Source organism: Bombus flavifrons, chromosome 4, assembly GCF_040668555.2.
Source record: "Bombus flavifrons isolate JBK064 chromosome 4, iyBomFlav1_principal, whole genome shotgun sequence".
Lineage (NCBI taxonomy): Eukaryota > Metazoa > Arthropoda > Insecta > Hymenoptera > Apidae > Bombus > Bombus flavifrons.
Window position 1 is genome coordinate 3161650 of NC_138445.1, and position 11905 is coordinate 3173554.

Here is an 11905-nt window from a genome sequence, read left to right on the forward strand (position 1 = left end):
TATTTCTTAAATCAAATGCATATAGGAAATTTAAACTAACAATTAACATTAATCGTATTCACACATTAGCAACATTTCACCTACAGTATCTATATTCATTTGTCATAGAAAAATTTGTCACTGGTATGAAATATAATTATGGTACTTGATAGTTAACTTTGAAAATGTAGTATTGTATCAAGTTTTTTTATTTTTTTTTTTTATTTAGTTGTTTACATTCACAATTTATCCGATTTGGACATTTGATAGAATTTTCGTATTGTATCAAGTGATTAAAAAGTATTAAAAATATATTTACATGTATACCCTGTACCATTTGTTAGCTCCAAACGTGAGCTTAGAGCTTATCACGAATGTAATAACTTTGCATACTTTAGATAAAATATTTAAATTCGATTTATTTTAAATCACAATAAAAAATTAATTTTACGACTTTTCTTTATATTGAGGTGGTAGGACGTGTAGGGTGGCAAAGAAATATTCCACGGATTGATTTAACAATTTATTGATTTATTACTGTTTATTAGTTTATTACTTGATTTATTTTAACAGTTTCTTAATGATACGAGAAACACCTGACAGTCTTGCTAGCGCGTGTTACCTGTTACCGTGTGCTCGTACTGTTCTTCTCATGTTCACCATCGACTCGACTTTACTGATCACTCTTAACTCTCTGTCTCGTGTGTCTCGAGTTTTCTTCGAGTTTTCTCGTTTCCCTTTATATAGGGTGCCGAAAAGAAAGTTTTCTTCCGGGGTAGGGAAATACTTTTTTCTTGTTGAAGGCCCTTGCGGTTTTCTGTAAGTCCCATTCTTTTAAGACGTACTGGCCACGGTTTTTTCTTTTACGACGTCCTGGTCTCGGCAGGTCATGTGGCTAACACATGTGTTTAAACTCTGGAACTTTCTTTATGGCCAAGGGCAGCTACAATATTATTTAAACGGTTTGATAAACCAAGTCGATATATCAAATATATCAAACACTGTTTAAGAAAGTGGGAAACCTTATACTATTATGGAAGTTATTTCAATGCTTACATCGTATGAAATTTATAGCATTTATAAAATTATAATTCTCCTTTAGATCGTCTGTATTCATCAATTTTTTTCAATGTAGGTTAATATGATTCGATAGATTAAAATAAATAATTGTATATCTTAGTATCTCAATCTAATGATTCCTAATTAAAACTATATTATCATTGTGATATATAAAATATAGCAAGAAACGAACGATATACAATATACTAAGAAATAGATACGATATACAATATGCTAAGAAATAGATAATTTCATAAAATTTTCTTCTAGCATATCTTTATCCTTAATTATAAAGCAAACAAAAATAAAAAAACAATATTATCTAATTACAATGAATATTAATTATATTATATTTAATTAACGTACGAGAGCGTTGAATTGATTAACGTGCAAATTCGTATCTTTTATCAACAAAATTATTTAATACTAACCTGTTTATATTTGACGTTACGTTGTACAAAACATTATAAGCACTTGCATAAATTATTAATTAATTGAACAGTAAATATAGATAGATTTTTTAAAACTTGTACTGAAATTTAGTATATTTTGTATTCTTTAGAAAATCATCCGAGAAAATATGATTTTATTATTAATAATTAATAAAAAAAACAATCCTTCTCAGATCAAAGAGTATTCTGTCTTCAAAAAGGTTAAAAGCAATTTTTGAATCAATAGCGAAATAATTCATGTAGGAAATTATTTATTAGTTGAACAAAAGAATTGTAAAAGATACATCAATTGAATAATTGGACTCTCACAGCCGCGAACGTTTTCCAGAGAATTGCGATTTGCTACGCTTCTTCTTCGCGGTATAATAAACAATATAGATACATCGTCAATGCGAAACATTCTCGATGTTATATCGGGTGTTACGAAGAAATAAATAATTCCTGCATTCATATAAATATAAAATACTTAATTCAAAAAATGTTCTAATCGCGGTTACCTCGTGTATAGAATTAATTATACACAACACCAACATTTTAGAGATTTTGAAACATTTTGCGATATCTTTCCAGAATTTTAAGAGGATTTTCTAAAGCTATCGGCTAGAAAAGCGAAAATTAATTATATTATACAAAAGTTTGAATTTGCGATATCGAAAACTTCGCGAGAGTTTAAATTCCTGTTAGGATACGTTTTCAACTTTAGTTCACAAAGGTTTGGGTTTATGCAAACACGAATTTTACTCCCTTCCACGCAGATCACGAAGAAAATACATAAACCTGTACTATCTTTTTCAGATAAATATAAAGTATCTTGAATGTGAATGAAAATGTGTTACATTAAAGTTAAGTAGGCAAGAATTGTGTGAATCTCTGTTTACATGTTCTCTTTGCCACTGTATTCTAATTTATGGTATGTTTTTAAAAAATAATATAAATTTATGCAGCTATGTTTCATTCCTGTCATGTATAAACTATGAAGGTCGGCTGAAGTTATTTATGAAATGTTGTTATATATTATTATGAAAATGACGAAATTACCACTTTTTTACTTACACAAAATATCAAGAAAAAGATTAGAAATATAAGAATGTTTACTAAAATGCTCATAAAAGAATTGAGGATAATTATGTTAAACAAGAATTTACTTAATCTGTTAAAAATATTCTAGAGAGAATTTTACGTTTTATATGGATTTTATATACTCTTAATGTCGTTATACTGAATTTATGTGAAAAAACTCATGTTTTCAAAATAATAAATTACAAATATATTAACTATAGAGATACTTAACATTTAGTATTGGCGACTGGCATACGAAGATTAATATTACAAACAATTTGCGAATCAATACCAAGACAGTTCGCATAATACATATCTACTTTGCAAAAACAATTTAGAAATTCTAATTATAATTAGTATACACATGTTTAAAAATGAATAATTTCAAATGATATATTACGTGTTTCATATATAATTATTTTCCAATTTATTATGTCAAATCGAAGTCCTGTTACGTTTTTATTCGAACAATTTATAAAACGAAAATTTCATATTATTAGAAATTTCTGTAAACTGTAAAATAATTAGAAAACACTTATTTCGAGTAATGGGACATAATCAGAGCTGTCTAGAGAGGCGGGTACACCTGTACGTCATAAAATCGAAAAGTGCATAGGAGTGGAAATAATCCACGTAGAAATAGTACCAATAAAACGATTTATAGTTCGATGACAGATACAGCAGTCAAGTTTTGCTATATTCGTTGAATAGAGCCATTTATGTCTCAAAATGTCACAAATATTAGTTCTAACATACGTCAACTGGAACATTTTTATTTATTTCGGTTTCCACAGCCTGTTATTCTTTGGTTTGATACTTTGTATAGAGACAAGCCAAAGAGGATTTTTTATAATTATATTTGACAAAATTTCTTTCTTTCGCATACATATATTACACATACCTATACACGATATATTATATAACTAACTGATTTTCCATAAGATTGTTTAAAATTTCATTTTCTATTTACATTTGATCCTGTAATTTTGATTTTATCTTTCCCTCTTTAACATAGCAACTTTTTGAATAATGTTGCATTCTTCGAATCATTTTCCATCGAATCGCATTTTTCTATCGCTAAAAAGCTTTTTAAATTTGACAAATATATAAAAAATTCTTATCGATATGCATAATTTCTCGTCTCGATATTATACCAAAATTTTGTTCGAAACATTAAGAATCTTTATGTCTGTTGGAGCAAGAGCCTGATTGAGACAAGAAAATTCGACAACTGATTAACTGCTGGAAAAGAAGGAATCAGAAAAACCGAGATCTGTATACTTGTATATCTATTACTTGAAATATTATTTTTGGAAATGTCTGTATGAATGTTATGTTACAAAAGCACAACTGCAGACTGTAGTTTGGTCTCCGATGACAACTTTGTCATTCTACTTTTACTATGAGAAGAATAATACCTTGATTTTCTATAGAAATCTTAATTTGCAGGACATTCCTTTTACTTTGATAACGATGTTTATTGAAAAAAAATGTTCTCTTTCATACTCTTCCCTTTTAACGCTATTATTAATTATTTTAAGATACGAAAGGAGCAAAATAAAATACATCGCGTGAGAGCATTTTATCTGAGAATATTTTAAGTCGTTCGAACTTTCACCTTTAAATTTCTTCGTAAATCTATGAAATTATATCTCACGAATATTCCTCAAAGGATAATGAAACACGCAATACGTATCTTTGTGCACAAAGCAAAGCTCTTGATCGCATTTAATCTTTAAGATGGATTTATCATTTCGAAGGCAGACTCAAAGCGTAAATAACATTATCGCTGACATAACTCTTGGTTTATCGAGGCACAGATCCATTCACTTGCGTGACACTTGCACGTGAGTGAAGCTACACATATCGATGTTTATATTATCCACCATATATGTTTCAAGCTATTTCGAATCGACGAGATCGTTATTTTGCAATTCTACGACACTTTATCGGCCTACGAGGCAATATACCCTGGCAGACGATTCATCGTATAGTACGATGCGAAAAAACAACCCCAGGACTAGCCATCGAGAAATATAACATAACAGGTTGCTGTCGCGCGATAAACTACCACCTTGGCATTTTAATACGTTTGGACGTCTTGCATTTCAAATATATCGGCTTAACCTTTTTTTATTATGATAAATTTACAATTTCTTTTGAAACATCATTCGGAAAAATCGACATATTCCTAAGCTCGTTTCAAAGCCTTGAGTTAAATAGAATCCCCCAAAGTTCGTTCATTCATGAATTATTAATTCATTAATTAATTCATCCATTAAATTATTAATTGATAAATTACATAATGCGATAGAAGATCTTGGTGCAGAATAGGACAAATCTATCATTAAAAGACTTGTACTTTTATTGAACTTTATAGGCATTTTTCTCTTAAAATTGATCGGTGCAAGAGTCAGACTATTGCAACGCACTGATAACAATTTTTGAACTTATCCAATGTAATCTTTGGAAGGAAGAATTGGCTGTGTCCAGGACTTGCCCGGCTTTTGTTCTAAAATACAGTGTTAACGGTGCTGTTAACGTAGCGTTAGTCTGTCAGCCAACGAGATTCCAATGTTTAGTAAACCTGTTTTCTTAATCGCGTGTCTTTTCTCTTGTCGATTGGAAATTTCTTCGGACGAACAAGAATCTTATCGGTCATCGAGAAGTAAATATGTGCCGACAAGAAATGGCCAAGCAAATATCAGTGGTTTATATAGGAAATAATTTGTGGAGCGCCAAAGAAAGTGAAGCAAAGATAAAGATGTAAAAAGGTACAATATTCCATTTGAAATTGCCAGCATCTTCGTGCAGGCAAGTGGAAATATGGAAAAAGATTTCCTAGGTACATTTTTGAAAAACGTAACAAGTATCCTTCGTCACATCATGCGTCTCGTCAATGCCTTTCTACATCCAAAATATCAGTGGCATCGTTTAAACAAGTCGTATTTAATTCACTTTTATTCAATTTCCCACAATTTAAAAAATCTACGCTTGCTCGATCTTTGCACCGAGATCTTCGATTTCTACTCGTCAAACATCAGATATAGCATAACTTGTATATAGTCTGTCGAGTATCGAGTTTGTTGAAAATGTACATCCGAAAACCCAAGTTCTCAACCTCTGTCTCCGTTACCCTGAACCGCTGTATCCGGATGCCGAATCACTTTCCTACGAAATATCGTCGATTCCTTGCGAGAAATCTTCGCATCTTCCTAACTGTGGTGGGAAGCTGCGACACGACAGTTCCAACGTTCGACAAATTTCGGATTGCAAACTCTCACGACTGCTGAGACGTCGCGATATTGATTTTTCCCCAGCAATCGTATTTGCACTTCGCACGTGCAATTTGCACTTGCACTTTGCGCCAACGTTCCGTAGACATTACAGTCTACTTGTTCAGGGCAGACCTGGAACTGAGGATTTCAGTCCAACTGTCTCCATTTATACCGCGCGATGCCTTGGTTGGCTGATCAAACTGATGGCTCAACTCGCAAGTTCTAACCGGATGTTCAACTCGGAGAGTCCAACTGGGAATCGTTTAATTCGATTGACCAATCGAATTAAAAAATCGGGACGATGGTTCTCAGTATGAGCATGATATAAGTAGATATGAATGGAGCTCAGATAGGCTCAGTATAAACGGGGACAGTGGGAAGCTTGGTGAAGCCTTCAGTCTCGCGTCTGCCCTGAAGAACTCAAGAAGTAGACCGCAATGTCTACGAAACTTTGACGCAAAGTACAAGCGCAAAGTGCAAACACGATTGCTCCCGAGAAACCAATCTCGTGGCATTCGATAAACTGTCGTATCGTTTTGATTGATTAGCACGTGGATACTGTCCCATTAAACAGTGTCCAGATTTGGGTCTGTTGCCGGCAATATTGAATTATCGTATAATGGTCGGGTCATCCGGATCTGCTTTCCGCAATCTTCGAGGTAAATTTAATGCACACAGGTTGCTAGCTGGGCTATTTGGATGACTCTCTAGTCGAGCTTTATATTTATTTGCAAAGCGTTCTGTCACTGTTTTCAGTCGTCTTTTGCTGTTTTAATACCTAGCCTGAATTGTACGATGTGTTATCGACTGCATTGGTTCTATTTTTTTAATGTGGCTATCAGCTGTTGTTCAGTATAGCTCGATGACGTATGTTTGGATGGTTTCACGACAACTTTGTATATTAATAGCCTTTTTCAGGATTTAACTGCGAGTCAGCAGTCAAGTGGCTTCCTATAAACCAATATATATGTGTCCTCTTGCTGTTTTTATTTGCTTTATGTTTCTTTGTATGTGTCTTGTCTGGCTACGTTCCGAGATATGTTTAAAATGTAATACTTGTATTTCCTGACAATATTGTTGATATTGATAATTTAAAAACTATTTATATTTTAATAGTAGTGAAAAGATTTATAATAATATATGCTAAAGATGAATGACATCTTTGTACAAGTTTCATCGCTAAAATATTATGCGATTCAGATGTGAATGGTGAATTGTCCGCTTAATACGTACGTAACTACTCAACAATAATTCATGTAGAAGGTCGAGAGGAAGAAACATAATACGAGCTGGAAATGTACAAAGTTAATCCGGTCTGAAGCAAGTTACAAGAAAGCAATTTCATGAAAAATGAACTTAGCAGTACTTCCCTTCGGAGTAAAATAGATAGTTGAATTTAGCTACGAAGATAATACTACGAGAAAATCTATGAGACTGTAGAATGGAACCAAGAGATAAGGAACATGAATTATTCAATTAGTAAATTAACAATATGTTCCAAATAAGTCTTTTGGTTATAATCACAATTATTAAATTAATAATAGTAATTACTATTAAAATGGAAATAGTTTCTAAAACTATTAATATTAACGATATTAATACAAAATATAGCTACTAAATTTTAACGTACTGTGATTTAAAGTAATTAAATAAATTACAATTAAATATATTAAATAGAAAATGCCAAGTTTCACATTATAATGGTAATTTATGTTGCAAATGACTTTTGAATGTAATAAGATTTTTGAGTGGTCAGTTTGAGAAACCAATTAAAAAATTTCGACGTCTTATGAATTTCAGGAAGAAACTAGAGCTATTATTCATGTAGACTGTTCGTTATAGTTAAAGAGAATGACGTGTTATCTAATACATATATAGCGAATGGTTTGGTCGTTCCTGAGAAGAAAGCTTTGATTTGAAGAATAAAGAAGATTGTAGACGTTTTCTCTGGAATAAAGAAAGAATTCGTGCTTGTTAGTCGAGGAAAATCTTCAATTTACTGCTTCTAGAAATGTTCAAAAAGTCAGACGTTGCACTTTCAAAAAAAGAAGACGTGCTATAAAGGAAAAGAAATTTTATTTGTGCAGTCCTTTTGCTTTTCACCGTTCATCGTTACTTTCTGTTTATTAATTATCCTTCCCGAATATCTCAACACTAGTTAACAAATAAAGTATTCGGTGTCATTCTGCGTCTTATTCACATAACATCATATTTTTATCAACAGAAAAATGAGAAGAAATATTCTTTGGTAGTGTTGCAATACTGAGCTTGATATAAAATTGGAAACTATACTCACTTTTGCTATTCTTCTCACCAAACTACTATTACACATGTAAAAAGTAACTATGACTATTGTATCATCTAGCAACAATAGTATACTAATACAGCAGCAAAGTTCATTATTAAAGAAACACTTATGGAATTAGTATTAACAGAAACTTTTTCTTTGTACGACAATTAATGTAATAGACTATTACATAATATAATAGAACATATAATATATAATAATATGTATTATTATTTATAATCATTAATATATTGTATCATCTAGGGACAATAGTATACTAATTCAGTAGCTACGTTTATTATTAAAGAAACATTTTTGGAATTACTATTGAAGGAACTAATTCTTCGTACAACAATTAATGTAATAGACTGTTACATAATATAATAGAACATAGAATATAATAATATATATTATTATTTATAATCATTAACATATTATATCATCTAGCAACAATAGTATACTAATTCAGTAGCAAAGTTTATTATTAAAGAAGCACTTATGGAATTGGTATTAACAGAAACTTTTTCTTTGTACGGCAGTTTATGTAATAGACTATTACATAATATAATAAAACATATAATATATAACAATATAACATGGTAATGTAATAATATAATATGCTAAGAAATGTTTGCCTTCTGAAATCCATTTACTTTTCCTTTAAAATTGAATAATTTTCTTACCAAAGCCATAATAAAGTTTAACAAATTATATATATAATATATAACTAACATTATATATTGAAAGAATTTCCCCAGAAAAATACAAACAAAGTTTCGAAGAAGCAATTTATCAAACACGTAAAGAGTATATTTGCGTGCCTAATTCCTGATGGCATAAATTTTACTTATTTCCTGCGTTGAAAACTTGGCACAAGCGTTGCCAAGTTTAAAACGATAAGAAGTAGACGAAAATCACTCGAGCTTTTTTAAGAGAAGTCGTATTTTACCTTAGTTTTCCGGTTTCATGGGAATTCCTTTTAAATCAGTCTCATGATGTTTCCTCATCCTTTAAACCGGATCTTCGCTCAGTTTGGCTTGAAACTTAGTTAAGTGGACACGGTGTCAAGCTTTTGTTATTCTTCCATTACGATTCCTTTTTGTAGCTTTTTACGCTACTGCGAGCTTCCTTTTGTAAACAATTTGGATGCTCTGTGTGTATAATTTCGTGAGAACTTTTAATTTCTTCTTAATCTACTGCAACTTCATTTCAGGGAAGAAACTTTTACCATGGTGATCTTTCCAATTCAGAATGCACAGAAATCCATAAAATTGTGCAAGCTTCAGGTATATCTTTGTCTTATTTACAATTGCGCAATGTAAATTTTGTTTACGTTTTGTCTGTAAATAGTTATTCAACAATTAATTAAATGACTGTTTGTTAAATTCCCACACTGATAATTTTAATCTTCCCATTAATATTAATTTACCAATTAATAGGAATCACTGTTTGTCACATTTATTTCGTATTAATTTTCTCATATCGTGTAATTATTAACAAATTTGATATGCGTCTATTACACATTTTTAAGTAACTTGTAGGACATGATTTTATTCTCTGAATAATCATTAATATTATTCTATTCTCCTGTTAATATTGCAAAATATCTTATACACGAACCTTGCAAACATATTTCAAACTTTCTTCCTGTAAAGAAATCTTCAAGTAAAACCTTGGTTCTGTAATTTTATTTAATATAACTTTCTTCTGCAACAACAATCGCTCGATACTTGATTATATTATTGAGGAAACGCCCAGCATATAAAAAAATATCAGAATTATATTTTGCTGATGGTGTCGAGAGAATACTACGATACATAAAAAAGTTTGTTCAAGGTCGATAAATAGCAACGAACAGGAAGAAAGATTCGCAAGCCAAACGATTTGGAAACTGAATATCCCAAATTTCGTGGTCCTTCCCCTTGAAGCTTCCGTATTTTCCTTTCTTCCCTCTTTATTTCGTGCGTTACGCATCGGTGAACCTTCTTCCAGATCTCATTTCGACTTCTGTGTTCCATCGTAAGACGGGACTATTTGTTGACTGCTTAATATCGGTTTGGCTAAGCGACTGCCGAGTCTTAACGTTGGAAATGCCGGAAAAGGAGACGTGTATTTTGTAAGTTGGTAGAGATTATTGCTGAAACAAGGGAAACACTTTAGCTCGTGAAGGTGATCGAGGCAGGCAAAACTCGAACAACTTTACGTGAACTCGTTTCCAACCCTCTCGCTACGTTTAGGGTTAAGATATTACCAAGTTATTGGCGGAGATCAATTTATATTATTCGCCATGTAAATTCTGAAATTGCTGGTTTTGATGAGTGCAAGGGTTCTCATTATCAATTTGAAAATAAGAGACGACGTCGTTTTTGGAAAGATTTAACTCTTCCTCTGACAAAGGAAAATGAACTCTTCCTCTGAGAAAAATGAAATTTTATATTAAATAATTCTCCTATCCTTTTTAATTTATTGGTAATTAAATATAGGTTTTATTAATGAAAGCATAAGTATCCCAAATTGGCTCTTATTTGTTTAGAGCTTTAGGAAAATAGTCGTATGTAACAATGAATTAATTAAAAAATTGGTCTCTTTACATTCGAAGAAACAAATAACAACATTTTTCAATGCATCCACTGCATGCCACCTTTAAGTCTTCGTTATTTTTATAGAATTTGAAAATGGATCGATATTCAGTCATTAATCCATCGATTCCAATTATTTGAATAACCGCAAACGTGATTAAAATGTTTATGTTAAATAATTCATAAATCGTACATTATCCTGGAGACTAGTGGAATTTACACAGAGACAATGTTTTTAATCATTTTTGTCTTTGATACTTATTTTCATCCAGAAAATCTCCAGAAGAAAGCTAATTTTCTTGTAGAAAAAGTAACTTATGAGAGTGAAAATACAGACAAGTAAACGTTAGGTATTCGATAAAAGACACGGAAATTGCAAAGAAATTGGTGCAATCGTTTACGGGCAAAATCGTCCAATTACGTTAAATAATTTCCGTAATTTATGTTAAATAATTCGTAAGTTATACATTACGTCGAGAGACTCGTGGAATTTATACAGAAACGGCTGTTTTTATCATTCCCGTCTTCGATACTTATTTTTCTCCAGGACATCAGAAAACATCCAATTTTCCTCTCCACCTAAAAGACTGCACAGAATGCATTCTAATGACCTCCGGCCGCAATAACGAAGCAACACTTTTGCTACGCTAATTCTAAATTTACTACGCTAATAACAAAACATCTAAAATGTTCTATTTAGAATTATCCGCCAAAAGGATTTGCCAAAAGTACTCATACGACAAATCGTAAAGTTCGAATCGCAGTCAAAAGAGAAACAAAATTTTCTTCGAAGAAGCTAACTTACAAAGATAGTAATACAGTCAAGTCGAAGGACACGCGAATCGCAAAGAAGTGAGTCCAACGAGACGATGGTCCAACGTTCTGGAAATCACGCGGAATGGAAGCAGAAGGCAGTGACATCGGCTCGAAAGAGGCAGTGAAGACTATCAATCCAAATCAAACGAAAACCACTTGTCTTCCCTCAAAGGTAGCCTTCTCGAGGTCCGATTATGTATACAACGGTGAATGGCAGCGTTCAGAGAGAATAATGCGAGTTTATTCATTCAGTGGAAAGAAAAATGGTGAATATCGACCGGCAGGATTACCAAGGCAAATAGCGTAACACGGATTATACATACATACATAACGAGACTAAGGCTGCGAAGCTCACGGTCTGCGAGTTCGCTCGCCTTGCCCGCCTTTCCTACCTGA

General features: G+C 32.0%; 1 protein-coding gene across 10 annotated transcripts in view; it reads left to right on the plus strand.

The window, feature by feature from the left end:
• nAChRalpha4 (nicotinic acetylcholine receptor alpha4) overlaps nucleotides 1–11905 on the plus strand; it is a 369922-nt gene that overhangs the window by 229256 nt on the left and 128761 nt on the right. The gene's annotated exons all lie outside the window — the stretch shown is intronic.